Source organism: Ambystoma mexicanum, chromosome 2p, assembly GCF_040938575.1.
Source record: "Ambystoma mexicanum isolate Mex_15411 chromosome 2p, UKY_AmexF1_1, whole genome shotgun sequence".
Taxonomy (NCBI): domain Eukaryota; kingdom Metazoa; phylum Chordata; class Amphibia; order Caudata; family Ambystomatidae; genus Ambystoma; species Ambystoma mexicanum.
The window spans coordinates 1,152,921,006-1,152,942,624 of NC_090923.1; the positions used below are offsets into that span (position 1 = coordinate 1,152,921,006).

Below are 21,619 nucleotides of genomic sequence, written 5' to 3' on the forward strand. Positions count from 1 at the left end.
GTTCTTCCCCGGCGGCCATCTTCAAATTGGAACCACGCTGTACTTTACAAGGGGGGGGGGCGCAGAGGAGGGGTCGGACATGGACCTTGAGTTATCTGAAATTCCTTTTTGTTTTATTAAATGTCTGCTTCAATTTACAAAATTAGTTTCCCCAGAATTGTGCCTCCCAGCACCTGTCTCCATGTTGGGGAGGGGGGTGTTCAGCATGCTTTCAGTAGAAAAAGCAGGTATCTCATAACTCGAACCACTCGGTAGAGCGAATTGTAAGGAGATTCTGGAAATAACTTAAAACTTATTCATTCAATATTTAATATAGAAGCAAATATATAATGGCCAGCACAGCAGGTATTCAGTACACAATTGTGGACAAGTACAAAAAGGGAAACACCAAATGACCTGCTGTGATAAAAATACAATCGGGGCAAATTCATAGTAAATGACCCACGTGGGTAAATTCATATGCATACTAAACGGTAGTGACAAAACGCTACATTGGTCAAATGTAAACTGTCATTAAAGTGCCTCAGTATGAACTAATCATAAATCAGTTACACACAAGTGCACAGCATTATGAGAATGCATGGAATTTTTCTTTGAACACCATCTCTTAAAGGAAGTGTCTTGAACACGAAGGTGTCTCAAGAGGGGAAGGCCTATACTTCAACAAGTATCTCTTGTAGAGCTGTGAAGTATGATTTTATGCACCCAGAAGTAGCGGAAAAGACCAACCGGTTTTGACGTGGAATGCAGATTTTATGCACGGTCTTCACGGTACAGAGCAACTACTCATCGAGAAAAAGAAAAGATGAAACCAATCTGGCCTCCAAACAGTTGTCCCTAATGTTAGAAACATAATTACGAAGTGTAGAATTAAATGCTCACAATTGTATAAGACCGACACATTTCGTAAAGGCCTAAAAGGGAAGGGAACGTACTTGGTTTTCCCACAACCAGTAAGACACTGCCACCTGCAGTGATCCACACAGGGCACTCGTCCCATGGCAAAAAACAATGATTGATAAGATGCTGAAAACGTATGTGCCAATAAGATTGTCAAAAACAATGTGAAAGCCACTCAAGGGGATAGAAGAAAACCCACAAAGCGTACCTTAATTCAAATAAACTGAGTCTGATTCACAGTGCAGTGTCACACAAAGAAGTTTCACAGCAAAGTATGTCAAAATGATGACACCAACTGCCTGCCCAACTCATGTTGCACAGTGCACATTTTTAAGTGTTTTTTTTTTTATCGCACTTGCGTACCGACAATTCAACCAACAGCCGGAGAAAGAGCTGGGTCCTAAAGCGCAGCTTTCTGTGTGCCCTCTGGGAGACCATCGAGCAGACACGTCGCATGTTAACCGTACTGATTTGAGCCATGGCAATAGAAAATTGATTGAAAAAGCAAACGCGTAAGTAGGGGCACATGGCAAACATCTTGGACAAGTGCTAATATATAAGGGGCTAAAATGATGGTCATTCTTGCAGTTTTATCCACGCCACGTTCTAGAGGTTCTTAAATTAAAAATCCACCACTGTGTAACAAATGCGTCACTGGTTGCTGCATTGACTTCATCAATACAGAACTAGATGATATCCTCCACTTTGCGGCCAAATTCAATGGGAATACTCCTACGTCCCGTCCCCTTTCCTCCATACTTATGGGACATCTCTCCGTCCTGTGGGACGGGACCGGAGCACTTTGTAAAAAGCATCCAAAAACATTTTTTCAAAAATGTGTCCCTCTTTCTGCGAGGCACGTGGCCGTAACCCTGCCCACCTTGGCTCTGCCCCGCTCATCGCCCATCAGTCCTTTTCTCCGCTCGTTCGGGACTGGACGCACTTGCATCATCGGAAGGTTTTCTTCCCTTTTTCCTCTCTGGCTCTCGCTAGCGATCGTGTACTACTCTGTCGTTCAAACTAGACTTTCCAGACTGTTCATTGTGTCACCGTCGTTTCGCGAGGGCGGATCCCCATCCTCTTTGCTTAGAGTGCTTGGGTCCGGATCACAGTTGGGATACCTGTTTTTACTGCGACTCCCTTTCGATCCGGGCACTTCAACGTCGGTTGGAGCGGTGGGAGGAGGTGTTCCGACAAGCTCCTCCTTCACATTTTCAGGCGTTCATCGGCGAGAAGAAAAAACGCCCAGTAAGTTCTTTACTTTGCAGAGCACCCCGTCCGGGGGATACCTTTCCAGGTTCCTCTCGGGCCGGGAGGGGCGTTGATCGCTCTGTCACCGGGGTTCGCCCTGAGGTGCCCGTTGGGCCTAATTATACCAGAGTTTTCTCTGAGGGTCTCCGTAAGGGGCCTGTGGATACCGGAGCACGCTCCGAGGCCCCTCTTGTGGGGGCTGTTTGTGGACCCAGTTCTACTGAGTCGTGGGGTACCGGAGCGCGCTCTGAGGCCTCTGTGGGCTTCCCTCAAAAATAAGACCGGGGTGCGCCCCGAGGCCTTGGGTGGCCTTGCTGTCACCGAACGGATGTTCGAGGCCCGTGCAGATAAGGCTGTTACCGGACCTGGGTCCGAGGTCCCTCGTACAGAGGCTAAAGTTACCAACAGTTCTGAGAGGCCTGGCAAGGCCTTGTCGGTGAAAGCTGTTTCTCACCGTTCCCGCTCTTGCGGCAACACCAGACCTGTGGAGGGGGCAAAGAAGCAAAGTTCTTTTACCGGCAGTGCCGAGGTCCTTCCTTCAAAGGCTAATTTGGCAGTTGGTATGTCACAAAAACATTCCAGTCCTCACAGTATACTCGGTGCCGAGGTCCCTTATGTTAAGGCTAAAGTTAAGACCCCTGATCCATCGACGTGGACCCCTGCCTCACTTCAAGTGCCGCAGTCCCCCCCCCCCACCCCTGATGAGGACAAAATGGCGCCCGTTCCCACCACGACCGCAGCGGCCCTTTTGGGTGCTACCCCTACAACTACGCCATTGGCCTCAGGTGTAGGGCTTGGTCCCTTGGGTGAACATGCTCTCTTGTGCGCATCCTTATCGGCCAGTTTACGACTGGAACGCTCGGATGCCTCTTCCGCACAATGTTTAGTTGCCTGCAGGGTCAGCACCGTTGATTTATGTGGATACGTCGGTGGAGGGGCCAGTGTGGAACCCTTCCCCGTTACGTCCCTGGATTTGTCCACCTCATGAGAGGCCTTCTCAGGTTCCGAAACAGTCCCCGGAGGATGCTTTTTTCGGTAAAATTTCAAACGCTTATGCGTACCGATCACATGAGGGAGTATTTCAAAGGGCTCTTTAGGGAGAAATGTCCGCCCGTGCCTCCGGCTCCACCTGTTCCTCTTGTGGTTCCGCTGGCACCTCCCTTGCCTACGGTACCTTCCCCGACTCTTCCGCCTTTGCCTCCATTGTCCCCTGTGGACAAGGCAGCGCCTGACACGGCTCAGCAGGATCCTGACCAGTCGGATGACGCGCAAGACGATCAGGACAGCGAGGACCTTCCCCGCTCTATCGGAGCTTTTCATGACCGGGTACTGGACATGAACTTCTTAGATGTTCCAGTGCCCTTAGGCACCCGCTCCGCAGGAGGGCGTGCTTTCTGGGGCGTTCACCCTGTCTCCCTTGGAGCGTACCGGCCTGTTCTTGCAGAAGGACATTCTGGCCGAGGTCCGCAGAGTTTGGGAAAAGCCACTCTGGACTTTTTGTCAATAAGAAAATTGATTGAGATACAGGCTGCATTCTTTGGAAGAGGTGGCCCTGTCGTCTTGTCTGCCCCCTCCTCCACAGTAGTGGCCTGCAGCATCCTCTTCCACGACGGCTACTCGGGTTCTGGGAAAGGAGGACCAGCTCCTCGACTCCATCGGGAGGAAAATCTTTGCCAAACTCGGCCTTGTAGCTCAGGCAGGCCAACGCTGAATTGATATTCGCGGAACCTAACATGCGGATGTGGAAAGGTCTGTTGGAGTTTGAGGAGTTTATCCCGGTCGAGAAGCTGGAAGACTTTAAAGGAGGCCTATCCAGCGCCAGTGTCTTGGCCCAGGATCTCCTGGAGGCTGCGGCTCATCACATAGACACCTCGGCTCGGGGCCTTATGCTGGGGGTTGATACCTCACGGCAGGCGTGGCTGCATGCAACTAAATTCTCGAAAGAAGTGCAGGACAAGGTGTTGGACCTTCCGTTCGATGGGAAGGAGCTCTTTCATTCTACAACAGATGTAGAGCTCACCTAGACGAAGGATAGCACTCAGACAGCTCAGTCCTTGTCTGTCCTGGTTAAGGCTCCTTTCAAAACCCATAGACTGTTGTCACAAAGTTGACCTTCCTCTGGCTTTAGGGGCTTCCTCGACCGAAAATCTCGCAGAGTGGATACCCCTGCAGGGAACAACCGCCGGAGGCAACAACGGGCATGGTTTTTCTCCTGCTCCTCAGCCTCAGGTGGCACCGCCACCGATAAATCTACTAAATGAGGGATTTCCGCGCTCGCACGACACTCCGGTGGGAGGACGCATTGCGTCTCATTGGGAGTCGTGGCAGACCATCACAGAAGGCAGATGGGTCTGGTCAGTCGCTTGGGCGGGCCTCCGCTTGCCTATACCCCCTACCGTACCCCTCAACCCTCCTTTTCAGCTGTCGGGCTCGCCCTCCCTCAAAGCCGAGGTTCAGAAACTTCGGGACCTCAGAGCTGTGGAGCGAGGGGAGGGCTTCTACTCCTGGCTGTTTACGGTGCCCAAACCCAACCAGGCTGGCCTGCGCACCATCCTAGACCTTTCCCAGTTCATTCTTTTCCTAACCCAAGAGAAATTCAAGATGATCACGCCCCGCCAGATACGCTCCTCCTTGCAGATGGGCGATTGGCTCAGCGTGGTGTATCTTCAGGATGCATACATGCATATCCTGATTTGGAACCCACACAGGAGATATCTCCGCTTCTCTTTGGGAGAGGAGCACTTCCAGTTTCGAGTGTTTCCTTTTGGCCTCAGCTCGGTGCCGCGTGTCTTCACAAAGATGTCGGTGATTGCGGCCCATTTTCGTCTCCAGGGTATTCATGTGTATCCATATTTGGACGACTGGCTCTTACGCAACCCTTGTCCGCTGGCAGCAGCGGGCAATCTCCAGTCTCTCCTTCAGCTCCTGTTTCATCGTGGGCTGTCGGTGAACTGGCAGAAATCTTCCATGACGGTCTCTCAGGACCTGATTTTCCTGGGTTTTCGCTGGAACACGATCGACTGCAGAGTGTACCTGACCGGGGCGAGAATGGCGGATCTGTTAGCCACATGTCAGAGGTTTGCGCCGTCGGAGAGCATGTCAGCCTGGTGGTTCTAGAGGCTTCTGAGCCTCATGGCCTCGTGTGTGCTGGCTCTTCCTCTTGCTCGTCTCAAGATGAGACGGACCCAGATGGCTCTTCAGAGTTCCTGGCGTGAGGCGGTGGACCCGGATTCCAAGCTGATAATTATTCCGGATTCCATGAGTGGACCTGGAATGGTGGTCATCTCTCAGCAACCTGTTGGTGGGTGCGTGTTTTCAGGAGCCAGCTCCTATGGTGACGATCACAACGGACTCCTCTCTCCTAGGGTGGGGTGCGACGTTAGATCTTCTACAAGTATCGGACCGCTGGTCACCTCAGGACAAGCTCCTGCACATAAATCATTTGGAGCTTCTGGCGATCTTTCTAGCGCTCAAGGCGTTCAGACCGGTCATTGCCAACAAGGTGGTCCGCATACGCAGGGACAATGTGGTTTCAATGTATTACATCAACAAGCAACAGGGAACAAAGTCTTCCCCCTCCCCCACCCCGCCCCCTCGTGGAACTGTCCATCCAGATTTGGGAAGGGGCCGTGCTTCATGGTGTCTGGCTGCTTGCAGTACACATTCCGGGCCAGCTGAATGTCACAGCGGATGCCCTCAGCCGGCGGACAGTGGTCAGCTATGAGTGGGAGTTGAAGACAGAGATCCTCTCAGGGATCTTCTTGGGTTGGGGCACACCGGAGGTAGATCTCTTCGCTACAGCGGTGAACAGGAAGCTTCCAGAGGGGGGCTGGGAGCCTCCTCTCTGGGGGATGCTCTCGCGATTCCATGGCACAACATGAGAGCTTATGCCTTCCCGCCTCTGCCTCTAGTCCATCGAGCAATTTGGAAGCTGAAGAACTCGGTGAACTGCTCCCTTCTACTCGTAGCCCCTTGCTGGCCGGCCAGGTTTTGGTTCTCAGAACTTCAACACCTGTCGGTGTATCCGCCGATCAGGCTACCAGTGACCCCCGATCTTCATCAGGGGGAGCAGCAGATATGGCACCCCTCCCCACAATCGCTCAGCTTGGCAGCATGGTGCCTGAGTTCAGGTCTTTAGAGCATCTTAACTTTCTTGTCTACGGATAACATGCGTATTTTCCAGGCAGCCAAGAAACACTCGACCAGATCCCAATACAGGAGTAAATGGCTCAGGTTCTGTCATTGGTGTTTGAGAAAGCAGTTGGACCCAAGGGTGGCTACGATTGACACTGTGCTGTCCTTTGTGTCCTCCGTAGCAGAGTCGGGTGTTCACGTTCTGTCCTGCAGAACCTACCTTTCAGCGGTCTCCTATCTTTCTACAGACCAATGTTCCTACTCTGAGTAACTCAGTCGTCAAGAGGCATTTTGCAGGCTTGACACAATCTCTACCCTCCAGTTCGTAGTCCGCACCCGCCGTGGGACCTAAATGTAGTCCTGACGGTGCTGTGCCATAAGCCTTTTGAACCCATGGCCACGGTGGACCTCAAGTACCTATCATGGAAAGTGTCCTTTCTGGTCGCCGTTACCTCAGCAAGGCGAGTGAGTGAGTTCCAGGCCTTGTCAGTGGAGCATCCCTTCTTGGTTTTTCACAAGGACAAGGTGGTCCTACGGACAAACCCTGACTTTCTACCGAAGGTGGTAACTGAATTTCATCTGACTCAGTCGATCTCCGTATTTTTTCCGAACCCTACCTCAGAGGCGGAAAGGGTTCTGCACTGTCTTGATGTCAGAAGGGCTCTTAAGTTCTACCTTGATAGGACTTCCGAGCTTAGGAGGTCTTCTCAGCTTTTTGTGACTTTCGATAACCCTCAGGGTAAGCAGGTGTCTAAGGTGACTATTTCTCGGTGGATCGCCGCATGCATTACGGAGTCTTTCACCATCCAAGGGCTGAAACCTCTTAAGGGTATTCATGCACACCTGGTTCGGGGCAAGGCAGCTGCGGTTGGTTTTCAGAAGTATGTCCCCTGGGGGTCCATCGCTAGGGCAGCTACTTGTGCCTCCCCATCTGCTTTTTGTAAGCATTGTCTTGACATGAGCTCGAGAGCTGATGCTCAGTTTGGTCAGGCTGTGCTGAAGAACCTTTTTCAATAAGGGGTATTTCCATCCACCCATAGTTCGTTAGGAGTGCTTTGGAATCTCCCATAAGTATGGAGTACAGGGGACGGGACGTAGGAGTATAAACAGGTTTCTCATAGTGACCACCTTACTCCTAGTTCATAGTCCCCTTTCCTCCATACGCCCGCCCGCCGTCCCCACTAATAAGGTTCCTGTTATTGCTAATAGGTCTCTGACCTGGCGATAGAAAGACTGATGGGCGATGTGTGGGGCGGAGCCAAGGTGGGCGGGGTTACGGCCGCGTGCTGGGCCCCCGCAGAAAGAGAGAAAGGAAACATTTATGAAATTTTTTTTGGATGCTGTGCTCCGGTCCCGTCCCACAGGACGGAGAGATATCCCATAAGTATGGAGGAAAGGGGACTATGGACTAGGAGTAAGGTGGTCACTACAGTGAGTAACCTGGTTATTTCTTTAGTAGCCTAGGGAAGAAGAAATCTGATTGGATGGGGGAATCTTTCATAGATAGATGTTGGAATAGTTAGGATTTGGGAGCCCTCAGTAACCTTAAAAGTAATTTACATAGAATTGTTGAAACTACTGTCAAGTTGGAACTCTTTGGATGGGTTGTATTGCGACGGATCCAATAGACTGGTCCCCTCTAGCTCCACCCCTAGATGCCATCTTATGATTTTTACTGCACGTTCAGGGGGGTCATCAACGTTCTCTAAATCTTTAGACTGCTTTGGATAAAAAAAGTCATTTTTCTTAAACAGTTTACTAAACTTATAAAAGTTCAGAGTTCTGGCTCATGCAATAGTGGTCGGGTACCGAGGTCTCTTCGCCTCCTGGTGGCTTTCAGCTTCCATCATTGAGACCCTTGTAGGTGTGTTCTTTGACAGTCTCTTCAAGGCATGTTCCACCCAGATTCTGACCTCGGCTGTTCCATCTGTCACTCTTTCTCTAACAAGATGCTCCTGTATCATCTCACAAGGTTGGTGGTTTGGTTGGACCAAGGTGCTGTGACCTTCTGGTTTGTCCTGCGTCTGCAGCCGTGCCTCTGTCAGAGCATACCTTTGGAGCGTATTAACTCTTCTTCGAGGTCCTGGTCCCACAAGGATTCTTTCTGTGGTAAGCGGATGAACGAGGGACATGCCACCCACACTCCGGCTGCCTCCACGTCTGCAGCCACATCGACTGTCTGCTGCACCGGCATCCATGGCACCATCGTTATCTGCCTTGAAGGCTAAGTCTTCATCCTCGAAGCACTCGTCCTCAGTTCCTTTGTCAGGGTGGTCTTAGTCTACGGCTACCAGAAAGCATCCATCGATTCAATCTGCCCCATCGATGACCCAGTCAACCGTGCAAAGACCTTCAGCTACTGCCACTGCTACAACCACCTCGTCTGACCAAGGTGCATACCTTCGTCTGCGACCTTTGCTCCTAATGGGACCTACCGTACACAGGAATCTACAGCAACCAAGTGTCTCTCGTTCCACCAGTACCTGTTCGCCTACGGGAACATTCTGGTTCCCCTTCAAGATGTACACAGCCAGTGTTTGCTCGATGTGCCGCAGCAGTGCCAGGTTCTTCCTTGATTCCTCCAGAAGAGTGCCTACAACATGTCATTGATATTTCGAAGGCCCAGAATGTGTTCTTGAAAGGTGAACTCGATTCTGGCACAACCACCTCCTGATATGCTGCACCCATTGCACCATCTGGGCTGAATCCACAAACAGCTCAGCCATTTAGAGCCCCATGACCCGTCAATGGACATCCTATATACAGCAGGGGTCTGCAACCTGTCGCTCTCCAGATGTTTTTGACTACAATGTAGAGCTGATGGTGGAATTGTTGTCCAAAACCTCTGGAGATCCAAAGGTTTCAGATCCCTGGTATACCGAATTATGATCTAGACTCTTTTCGCCACATCAGGATCTACCGGCAGGCCCGTTGCCTGCGCCTTTGACTGGATGCCGGTCATGCTTCCCCATGCCGGCCCCTGGTCTTCATGCTACTCTTTCCGATTGAGGATGCTTCCTTGCACTGTGGTGTTTGCACCCCTACTGATCCCACAGATGAATTTGATCACAGGCTAAGGGCATTGATATGCCTTTCGACGAGGATGACCTCTTCGGGAAGAAGGTGGATGACACCCTTCAAGGCTGATACTGATGCAGCCTGCTTGCTTGGTACACTTCAGCACCAACATCAACCCTTCAACCCTAGTAGGGCAAGTTTTCGCCCGACGTCGCGTTACTACAGGAGTGGGGAAGGCATGGTGTCACAAGTATTGACACTGACACAATGGATATAATTTGTAAAACCTTTATTGAAAATGTTGGGGTTGAAGAAACTCTTATTATGCCTTATAACTAAGATGGGAGTAGTCTGGACCATCAAACGATAAAATAGTCCTAGTGGAGTAGGTCAAATGGCCTATGCTAAAAAAAAGAGTGCCTGCCCTATCTCTTTTACAAAAAGTGTAAAAAGGAGAAAATGTATGTAAAAGGATAAGTCTGTGTTCAAATGATAATGTGGCGGAACCAGCTCTCCTCCCCACGTTGGGCTTCCCAGGGCAAGGTGATCCTTGTAGGCAGGATGACAGTCTGGATCGGCGCCCAACACACTTCACAACCATGGATCGAGCCCCACCTGGCCTTCCACGCTCAAAGTTCCTAGCTCTAACTTTCAAAATATTGTTTCAACCAAAATGTTCACAAAGGTCCCCCTCTGCTGGACTCAAACCTTGATACAGTTCACACAAAGTTGCAAGGGGGCTGCTTTCCCCAAGCTTAATGCAGTTCGGGTCTCCCTCAATCGGGCTCGGACCACTTTCGGCTGTCAGTCTTTCAAATGTGTAGTTTTTCTTACTGACCACCACACGACCACTGAGACTACCTTCACTATTTACTTTCACTCTTGCTGTTTGTTTGCTCTTTTGCTTTAAACAATGCACCTTTCACAGAGACTTTCGAATGGGTTACATCTTTTCACCGGACCACTCCGTTAGGTAGTATCACTAATCTTGCAGCTGTGTTTCACTTTAAAGTTCATTCACTGGTCTGCCTTGCTTCACTTCTCACCCACACACGTGCAGCCTTTACTTATGATATGTTTTTGCCACTTCATTCACTTTAACACACACTGGTCTCTCAGGTCGCTTGGCAAATCACCGGCTGTGTGCAAGTCTTTTTTTTCTTTTTATTTTTTATTTTTTTTTTTTATTTCCGTTTTTGGAATCCAGTTTAGTACCACAGGCTTGACCTTGCCTCCCCAACTCTGCCGTTCACGCGGGAGGGTCGCTGGCGTCCTTGTAACACAATGCATTCTTCACTTGTGGGATCTCCCCTTCTCCATGTGTCTTTCGCGGTCTGTCTGAGGCATTGATTTCCAGTAGGGGTATTCGGCCCCGCTGCTCTCGTCCCTTGGTCTGTTGCTCTGCTCCAGTAGGCGTGCCTTCATCCCAGAAGTTCTGCTCGTTCTCTTGTTCTGCCTTGCTCAGTGTCTTTAGGTGTTGCCTTTTATTCGTGTGAGGAGAGCTAATTGTTATCAGCTGAATTAGAGTAAAGTGCCTGACCTGATTAGCGGGACATATCCAGTACGATGTAAGAGTTAGTCTGGTTACTCTATCTCACGCTACCTCGGCCCAGTGTAAGTGTTAAAAGGGGGTTGCGGGGGAGGATTTGGGACTTCGGCCAATCCTAAAAAATACAATGAGGTAGATGAACAAAAAAGTTGAGTATCGCGTCTCACCATCGGCCTTCTCCCCTGCACTCCCCAAAGAACCCTCACCCAGGTGATTCTCCCGCACTGGTCTACCCCCAGGAATTGCCTTCAAAAGGGATGGCCATATCCTGGCCACCTGGATGACCAGTCCCAGTGGACTAGCTGGTGAGATACCTTTTGATTTCTCACACAGGCCTTAGTATCGGTCTGCCATACAGTTCCAATAAGCACGCCACATCTGACCGCTACAAGGGCTAGTCCCAATCCTACTTGGGCAACCAGCGCTGCCAGAGTCCCTCTCGGCAGAGGCCAATCCTCGAAGCAGACCTGACCCGGCTTCGAGCCTACCCCTCGCACAGCCCAGTTGGAGTGTGCCTCCAATTTAGTTAACCAGTGACTCCCCATCGGAATGAGTGTTCACTTTGATTCGACCGTTTTTATTCAACCTCCACCCATAATTCCTCCCTTCACTAAAGCAGAGAAGCACCTGTCATTGCTACAACACAAGGTCCGGTCCCTCCTTTCCACAGGAGCTGTCGAGCATGCCCATTGAGGCCAGTGTGTTTACCTGAGAGACTTTCTCGTACGTTAGACATTGGGCAGGTGGAGACCCATATTAAACCTGCGACTACTGAAGTTCATTGGATCTCAAAACTTCCAGATGGTCACGCTGCAACATATTCTGAGCCGGCTGCAAAAAAGATTTTCTATCCCTGCCGGGCTTGGACGATGCATAATTTCATGTTCCAGTTAATCATAGCTACAGACTGTTCCGAAGTTTTACCATGGCAGGGCAGCATTACCATTTCAAGGGCTTGCCCTTCAAGTCCTTACATCAAAGACTGGCTGGTGAGGGCTGCTTCACTCTCTGGCCCTTCCTCACACAGACTACGATCATTGCTAGGATTCTGTCAACTATGCAGTCTTGCTTGGCTCCTTCTCAGCACGCTCTGTTCTTGAAGTACCATGTGAACACGCTGTCCTGCATATCACACCCCCACCCTCGCCAATCAGACAGAGTAAAATCTATCCTGGTGACAACCCACTGACTTTTGCGGAAAATGACTGTCTGCACACTCCCTGAAGTCCATGTTAGGAATGATGTTGCCATGCATTCTTCTTCTCCAGCACTGCAGGCCTCAGATGAGGCCTCCAAGAATTTCTCGATGCCCGCTGGAAGCAAATCTCTAGTATTTAGGAGGACAGATTCTTCTCGCATGACCCTTCCATGGCACACTGCATTAGTGGTAGTATGCTCCAATATCATGCAGGGGGAGGAGGGACCCTTCTAGCCCTATAAGGCTGGTGAGCCCACACAGGCACTTAGCATGCTTGACGCCTGTGTTCCAAGGAGGAGAAAATGCTGGTATTTTTGCCTACAGCTTCAGGATCGGGTAGCTCGGGTGTTCACCAACAACACAACCACCATATTTTACATCTGCAAGTAAGGCTGCTCTCCTATCCTGTCCTCAAGCCCAGGCCCTGTGGAAATGGGCCCTAGCCCACAGGATGTTCCTCATTCCGTTCCATCTGTCATAAAACACAACACTGTGACGGACTTCTTCAGCAGGGATCATGCCACTAGCGGGAGCTTCTGCAAAGCCAAGTTAATGTCCTCTTCGACCAGTGGGGAGTTCCGGACATAAACCTCTTTCACTGTGGCCAACCGGAAATGCAGGGCATTTGCCAGCTCGTTTCCTCACGCGTGAAGCTTGGGGAGCAAGTTCACATTTCTGTGAGACGGCATACTTATTTATGCATTTCCTCTCATCCCGCGAGTCCTCAATATTTTCAGAAATCTGTGCAGACTGATCTTTGTGGCCTTGGCCTGGCGGAGAGCATTTTGGTTTTCAGAAATCCTCAGTCTCCTCTCTGCACCTCCCATCAATTTACCTCCACTCTTCAACCTTCGGTCCAGAGAACCATGACGGGTCGCCCTTAATCTGATGGCCTGGCTCTTGCGTTCCTAATAGCTTGACAGGTCCCTGTGCCACCGGACTGTCGGGATAGTCTTGCCACGTCCTGGGTTTCCTCCATGGTTTCCTGTTCAAAAGCAAGTGGGAAACGATTCAGGGTTTGGTGTGCTAGCCAGGGTGTTCACCCTTTCTGCTTACAAGCACGGGGTGCATTGTCTTTTTCTCTGCCTCGAAGTGGGTTGGTGCATTCCTTGATCAAGGTACATATTGCAGACCTATCATGCTTTACACGTTTATCTACAGGGATCAAAATTATGATTAGGTGAGTAGGAGGACAAAATTGGCTCCTGGGTATCCAGCATTAACCAGTGGCCATGAGCTACCACTGGGGAACGAGGAGCTAGCAAATAGCGTTCCGCAATTCCAACTGGCACATAAGATACAAACCTATCTTTTTGTGCATTATTTACGATCCCCTTATGATTCAAATGTCTTCTAGACGTGCACTAATGTACATTTATGTGTTGTCCCAAATGCACAAAGTTATACTCCTACGTCCTGTCCCCTTTCCTCCAAACTTGTGGGACATTCCATTCTTCGGGACGGGACTGGAGCACTTTTGTCAAAAAGAATCTAGATGGAACATTTGTGTCCTTCTCTTTTTACACAGGGTACCGCATGCGGCCGTAACCCTGCCCGCCTGAGCTCCGCATCACCCTTCAGTCCTTTTCTCCACGCGGTCTGGGATGGACGCACTTGCATCACCGGGAAGGATATTTTTTGTTCCTGTTGTCCTTCTCTTCTGCTCTGTTTCTGCAGTCGCTTAGTCCTCCGTCTATGCCAGAGCGTCTGGGATTTGTGTCCTGTTCTTCATGCGAACGTTGCTTCGCTAGGGCGGATCCCCATTCTCTCTGTTTGGAGTGTCTCGGCCCAGACCATCGCTGGGATTCATGTTTCTACTGCGATTTCCCTTTCCGTCCGGGCTCGCGTCTTTCAGCGTGTTCCCCCACCTCATCTTAAGCTTTTCATCGATAAAAAGATGCCTGGTTAGTTCCTTTTTAGGGTGCCCCGGCTGGACTCCTTCTAGGTCCGGGAGGGGCTTGAGCAGCTCTACCACCAGGGGCTCCCCTGAGGTGACTCACGGGCCTAATAGGTATACCGTAGTGTTCCCACGTCAAACCTGCCAAAACCGGTCCACTTTCTGAGGTTCACCTGTCAGGTGCTAAACTTCAGCCCAGTTCATATGTGGCTTTGGACACCGGGGTTCGCTCCATTTCTGGAGCTTTCCACACAGACTCCGAGGTACGCTCCTCGGCCTCCTTTTCTGGCGCTTTCTGTACCAAGCCACGGCTTGAGGCCCCTCACGAGGGAGCTACACATACTGGGAGGAAACCCAAGGTTCCTCTTTTTGAGGCTAAGGTCTGTACCAACAAAACTGAGGGACCTGCTCTGAAGGTCTTGTCTGTGAGGTGGATTCCTCAGCATTCCCGCGCTAAAGGATGTGGTGATACTGGTTCTGTCGATGGGGCAAATAGGATGGTCATAAACCGTAACTCCTGTTACCGGCTTTGCCGAGGATCCTTGTGTCCAGGTTAAGGGGTTACTTAAGTCCCCTGACCAGCCTGAGGAGACGGTTGCCTCATCTGCACATGTGACTCAATTCTCTTCAGGCATCAACAAAATGGTAACCCAACCCTCAAGGTTCGCAGCGGCTGTTTTGGATTCTTCCCTTACACCTACGTTCTTGACGACGGGTGCTGGGAACCTTCTTTTTGGGGCTGAGCAGCCGTTTCCACCTCGGGGGGGGGGGGGGGGTTAAAAATCTGTTCCACCCTTTGACTGCCGTGCTCGGATGCCGCTGCCTCATACTGACTCGCTTCCACCTGCTTCTGCTCCGCTGGTCTATGCGGACTTGATTGGTGATAGTCCTTCCTGGCAACCATCCTCATTGCTTTCGTGGTGTCTATGCCCCATATGATAGGCCTCTGCCTCCCTCAGCACCTAAACCTTCATCAGAGGATGTCTTTTTCGGCAAATTTCAGAGGCTAATGCACTCTGACCCTATGAAGGAGTATTTTAAGGGTCCTTTTATGGAAATGTACGCTGAACCTCTGGCTCCACCTTGTACCCTGGCGGTTCCAGCTGCTCCTGCGGTGGTACCACCTCTTCCTCTTGGTCTGCCTCCAGCTCTTCCTCTCCTAACCCTGCTGTCTCCCACAGAGAAGACACCGGTAGAACGGGATGGCACTTTAAAACCTGTGACAGCCCAGCCGTCTGCTCCCGATTCGCTGCATGACCCTCAAGCAGATCGGGATAGCGATGAGCAACCCCCCTCTGTCGGAGCATACCATGACTTGGTCCAGGATACAATGGCCCTCATCGACATTCCAGTACCTGAGGCCTCCGCTAAGCCGGAGGAGGTGCTTTCGAGAGCGCTCACCTTGTCACCATAAGAGTGCACCGGCCTGTTCCTCCAGAAGGAAGTTTTGGCTGAGGCCCGGAAGGTCTGAGATGAGCCCCACATTTCGGGCTACATGTCAATAAGAGCATTGAAGCCAGGCAGTTCCAAATAATTTATATGAAACTCCTGGCTGTTTTTCTGGCGCTGAAAGCTTTCCAACCGTCCATCACGAACAGGGTGGTCCGCATCCGCACAGACAACTCAGTGTTATATCAACAAGCCGGGTGGCACCAAATCGCCACCTCTTGTGGACCTTGCCATTCAGATTTGGGAATGGGCCATCCAGCACAGCATTTGGTTACTGGCGGTACACATTCAGGGTCCATTCAATGTGACTGCAGACTCACTCAGCCGACAGACGGCGGCCAGCTATGAGTGGGAACTGAACATGGAGGTCCTCACCATCTTTCAACAGTGGGGCACTCCAGAAGTGGACCTTTTTTGCGAATTCTACAAACCATAAACTTCTTTATGCATACAGGAACTGTCTTGGGGCCTCCTCCCTAGGGGACGCTCTCGAAATTCCATGGCACAGCATGAAGGCCTATGCCTTCCCGCTTCTTCCTCTGATTCATCGGTCACTTTGCAAGCTCTGGAATACATTGCATTGCACTCTCCTGTTCAAAGCTCCTTGGTGGCCAGCCAGATTCTTGTTCTCGGAACTTCAGCATCTGTCGATTTGTCCTCCGATCTGAATGCCGTTGATTCCCAACCTGCTTCACCAGTGCGATCAGCAGATGTTGCACCCCTCCCCTCATTCAGGTTGGCGGCCTGGTGCCTGAATTCAAAACCTTACCGCAGTTTAACTTGTCCGAGGACAATATGCGCATTATCCAAAGGGCCAGGAAACCCTCTACGAGGTCTCGGTATAGGAGCAAGTGTCTCTGATTATGCCACTGGTGTTTAGCTAAGCAGCTGGACCCCAGACATGCTACGATTGACAATGTCCTTTCGTTCGTATCTCATCTGGCAGCTTCGGGCATTCATGTCTTGTCTTGTAGGATTTGCTTGTCGGCTATTGCTGCCTACCTGTCCACTGCCAGCTGTTGCTTTCTTTGACCAACCCAGTCATTAAAAGGCATTTCACAGGTCTACTACATCTTTTTCCACCTGTATGCAATCCTCATCCAAAATGGGATGTGACTGTGGTCCTCAACGCCTTATGCCATAAACCATTTGAACCAATGGCTACGGATCTAAATAAAGAACCTTTCATGGGAAGTTGCATTTCTGATTGCAGCGAATTCGGCAAGGCGAGTAAGCGAGCTTCAAGCTTTGTCCTTGCAACATCCGTTCCTCACCTTCCAGAAGGACAAGGTTGTGCTCCGCACTTCTTTCCTTCCTAAAGTAGTTACTGATTTTCATTTGAATCAATCTATCTTATTACATGTCTTTTCCGAACCGGGGGGTGGGGGCGTGCAACTGCCTTACCCGAAAGGGAAACATGCTTCAAAGGCTATCTCCCGATGGATTGCCTCCTGTATCTCAGAAGCATATACCATTCAGGGCCTTCAACCACCGAAGGGCATTCATGCCCATCTTGTAACGTGGCAAAGTGGCTGCTGTTTCCATCCAAAAATATGTTCCCGGGGGAAACCATTGCCAAGGTGGCTACTTGGGCTTCCCCATCAGCTTTTTGTAAGCATTACTGCTTAGACCTGAGCCGATGCTCAATTCGGCCAGGCTGTTCTTAAAAACCATTTTCAGAAAGGAGTTTCCATATGTATTACCTGTGAGGAGTGCTTGATTACCACAAGTATGGAGGAAAGGGGACAGGATGTAGCAGTATAACAAAGTTACTCACTGTAGTGACTAGCTTAATCCTAGTCCATAGTCCCCTTTCCTCCATACGGCCGCCCCCTCTAATAAGTATCCTGTATTATTGCTTAAATGTTTGCAGACCTGTCGATAGAAAAGGACTGAAGGGCGATGCGTGGGTGGTTACAGACGTTTGCGGTACCCCGCATAAAAAGAGGACAAACATTTTCAATTTTGATCTTTTTGACAAAAGTGCTCCCGTCCCGAAGGATGGAATGTCCCACAAGGTTGGAGGAAAGGGGACTATGGGTTAGGTGTAACGTAGTCACTACGGTGAGTAACTTTGTTAAAATCACAAAGGTGTCTGTTCAGCACTAGTTGGCCTGATAAACCAAAAGTAGCTCCTGGTAGCTGTCGAGCTAACCAGGATCTTCTAGTCTGCAAAGAGGAGCTACATGGCTCCCGGCTGCCCTCCATTTCGAACGCTGTCCTGGGATGCTTTCTGTATGGCCACACACTCATTAAAGAATTCCTCAAGGGGTGTTCCATTCCTTCCCTTCAGTTTGAGCCCAGCTCCTGCCTGGGAGTTGGATGCCGTCCTCTCCAAGCTTATGGGACCAAAGTTTGTGCCCCCTGCGCAAGTCCAGTCTAAAGTTCTTGTTCTGGGCGATCTTAACAAACTTGTGCTTTTACCTGGGTTCTCTGATTTCTCCTCTATACCGTCTCAATGATCCTTGTATTCCTTGGTGGTTGTGCGGCGCATCAGGTTTTTTCTCGACGTCCTTGTCATCTACTACAACCACACCCAAGACGGGGTTCAAAAAGTGTGGTAGGAAAATGTCAATTACCGACCCCCATCGGAATTGCCTTTGGTGTCTCAGCCCTGACCATTGGGTTGACTAATGTGGTTCCTGTGGGGGAGGAATCGTAAGTCTCCGAAAAGACAAAGATTCAGGAAAAGCTTGACATGTGTCGGAGGTCGAGGTCCAAGAGTCGCTAGAGGAAATCCTACTCGTCTTTGTTCAAGAAGTCATAAAAGCGATGTCACAGGTGGTCTTCCTTCGCGTCTGAGAAGGGTGACTTATCCTTCCAAGCACAATTCCCTGAAAATGGGAGGCTTGTAGGGCTTTGATGCATAAAATCTTTGAGAAAGTGGCCCAGACCCCCTCGCAAAAGCTGCGTCGATCATGCCCCTGGCCACCCCAAAAGTGACTGAGGGAGATCAGACTAGGCATGCGAGGTACGACAAACAGTCGAGGATGTCATCGGGGGAAAGTTCTCCAACACGGTTTCCAGTCATAATGTCGAATGAAATTAGTCGAATTACAAAAAAGTCTAATCCAAAAAGTCAAACAAAAATGTCGCATTTTTTATTTTTTTATTTATATTTTTTTTTTTTGGGTTCCGGTGGTAAAAAAAAGGGGGGGGGGGGTTGGTTGAGGTGGTGGGGGAGGGGGGGAACCCCCATTTCGAAAAAAGCAACCAAAAAAAATTTCACATTTTTGTTTTCGACTTTTTGGATTCGACTTTTTGACTTTCGAAATTGATTTCGACATTATGACTATTAACCCTCCGACACCTCGAAAAGAAACCACTGGTGTATAAATCTGGGGTAGTGTTGTCTACGTCTGTCGAAATCCGACTCGACAGTCCATGATCACTTCGAAGCCGCCAATGAAAATGGCGTCGATACCTTCGACTGTGTCGAAGCCTACTTGAAGACGTCGAAGCCAGCATCCATACCATCAACTCCTTTATCGAAGCATTCCTTAATACCGATGCCAAAGTCTACGCCATTGTCCAAGCTTAAGTCACTGCCACCCCCTTTACCAGAAAAGGTTTTCCAGCCTCAACCCAGGCAGGAATTTTTCAGATCTATGACCTCTATTTTTGAAGAGCAGTCTTCTGAAGAGGATGTAACTTCAGCTGGGGTTAGGTTTGGAGCCATGGAGAGGTTCCTGAAGAGTTAATAGACCCGAATACCAAGATGACCGATCTTTCGGATTGTCTTCAAAATGCTAGTGGCCTAGACACTTCCCCTGAAGTGGAATTTGGGAAACCAGATCCTCAAGATCATGGGTTTAGGAACCTACGGGGGGAAGTGTCATTGATTCAAGTTTCGACCAGGATGATATGACTGATATCCTGATTGAGGGACCTCCAAAAAGATCCTGTCCTCCCTTTCCATAAGGCACTGCAAAAAAGGGTGATGTCAAATTGGGATACCCCTGATTCGGGTTCGGCAGTAAATAAAATATTTGTGGCAAAGTACAGACCATCTTCATCAGATCCTGAATATCTATCTAAACATCCCTCTCCTGAAGGTTTAGTGGTATAAGCTGCAACCTCCACTAGGCAGTCAGCTTACCCTTCAATACCACCAGATAGGGATGATAAAAAAGATGCTGCTTGGGCCCAGAAAGTATTTTCTTCAGGCAGCATGGCCCTTAAATCGACTAATGTAACTAGCACTTTGGCAAGATTTACATACACCCTGTGGGACTGTATGATCATTAGCTAAGAGCTAAGCTTTACTACTGCAACGTCCTATTTCTAGGCACGTCCACGAAAAACCTAAAAAAAACTTCAAACCACACAAAATAACACTCAGCATCCCTAAAGAGAACACATATCCCAAGCAAGACGAAACGCTCACTGGCTCCCTGTTTGAGAGTGCTTTGAGGAGTATACGATTTCTATCACCCACGCTTGCCTGGCGCTATCAGCACCACCATACCTCTCAGAACCCATCCACAGAGACAGCTCCACCAGACCCAAACGCACCCAACACTGCAACCGACTCTCCGTCCCGGCCTTCAAAAGACAAAAAGCCGGCAGATCCAGCTTCACGGTGCTCGCACCCAAGAACTGGAACGCTCTACCCCTGGCCCTCAGAGAAGAACCCTCCATCACCGTCTTCCGTAAGGCCCTCAAAACACAACCTCTCCAATAACACTCTAAGGAACATATGCCACTAAGGCTCACGGACTTAGAGAATGTCTTAGTTATCAATACTGCATATATACTGTACTCTGTATACTGTATACTAATCCATCTCATGAATACTATGCCTACTAATCTGCTATGCAAACATATCCCTGTATAGGTATGACTTTACCCTGTATAGACATGACCTCGCCAGACCCAGAGATGTACGTCTATGTATAAACAACTGTACCCTGTATAGACATGACTGCTCTAGACCCAGAAATGTATCATCTATGTATAAACAATTGTATCTGAAAGCAAACTTCCTTGTAACAGCGCCACAATGCCCCCGGGCGGTGGGTGCTTTATAAATCCAAATAAAATAAATGATATTGGCTGCTGAACACATCCGGGAGGGTGAGGAACGGGGTGGTTTCCTGGCGATAGTGAAAGATGGGAAAGAGGCTATGGAGGAATGCCTGCAGTCAGGACTGCTGATAGTGTAAACGGGTCCATGGCATCTAGCACAGTCGTACGCAAATTTGCATGGCTGAGAAAATCTGGCTTTACACCTATGTGCAGTCCAGATTACTCAATATGCCCTTTGAGGGCTTGAGGTTGTTCGGCAGCAAGGCGGACGAGAGCTTGGAGAAGCTGCAGACCTCGAAAGCAGTAGCAAAATCACTCCGCGCCGCTATAAGACCACCTCAACAACACTCCTACGCAGGGTCATCTTCCTGGATTAGGAGTCCCTTTTGTGTCTATTCCTCTTTTGGAAGAGGGAGGGGGCAGGCCAGTCAGAGGCCAACAGAGAAAACCCCTTCGTGGTGGAAAGGGGAGAGGTGCTAGATCAGCCCCAGCAGTGGCTACTACCTCAGCCAGTGCTGCAGCCGCTGCAAAGCCACTTTGAGGTTTTCACCCACAAGGTCCCGGTGGGAGCTAGAATCTATGGGTATCTGAACGCATGGCGGGGCATTACGTCAGATGCCTGGGTGCTAGAGATGGTGAACCCATGGTTACTGACTTCCTTTTCATCAAAGACCTCAAGATCGTCCACCGGGAGCCAATTCTGTAAAAATTCAAGACCTGTTCCTTGTGCAGGAGATTTCAACCCTGCTAGAGAAGGGTGCAATAGAACATGTACCTGTAGCGGAAAGGAACAAGTGTTGGTACTCCCCTTATTTTCACATCCCCAAAAAGGATGGAGGATTGAGACCCATCTTGGACTTACGAAATTTGAACAAATTCCTCAGGAAGGACAAGTTCAAGATGGTGACCCTTTATCAGATCCTTCAGGCTCTTCAGCTTCAGGACTGGCTGGTTTCATTGGACCTTGAGAATGCTTACTTTCATGTGCCAATCCATCTCAAGCACAAAGTACCTAAGGTTCGCCTTTGGCGGTTCTGCCATTTGGGCTGACCTCCGCCCAAGGGTTTTTACCAAGCTGATGGCGGTAGTGGCAGCGAGTCTCGGGGGGGGGGGGGGGAAAGGAGGGATTCACGTCTACCCCTACCTGGACGATTGGCTAATCAGGGCAAGTTCACCCAAACGAGGCCAGGAACAT

At 49.9% G+C, this 21,619-nt stretch overlaps 1 protein-coding gene across 2 annotated transcripts in view; it reads left to right on the forward strand.

Annotated features, from left to right (window-relative positions):
• The window catches only part of LOC138567250 (protein SET-like), a 321,007-nt gene that overhangs the window by 91,548 nt on the left and 207,840 nt on the right, over positions 1–21,619 (forward strand). The gene's annotated exons all lie outside the window — the stretch shown is intronic.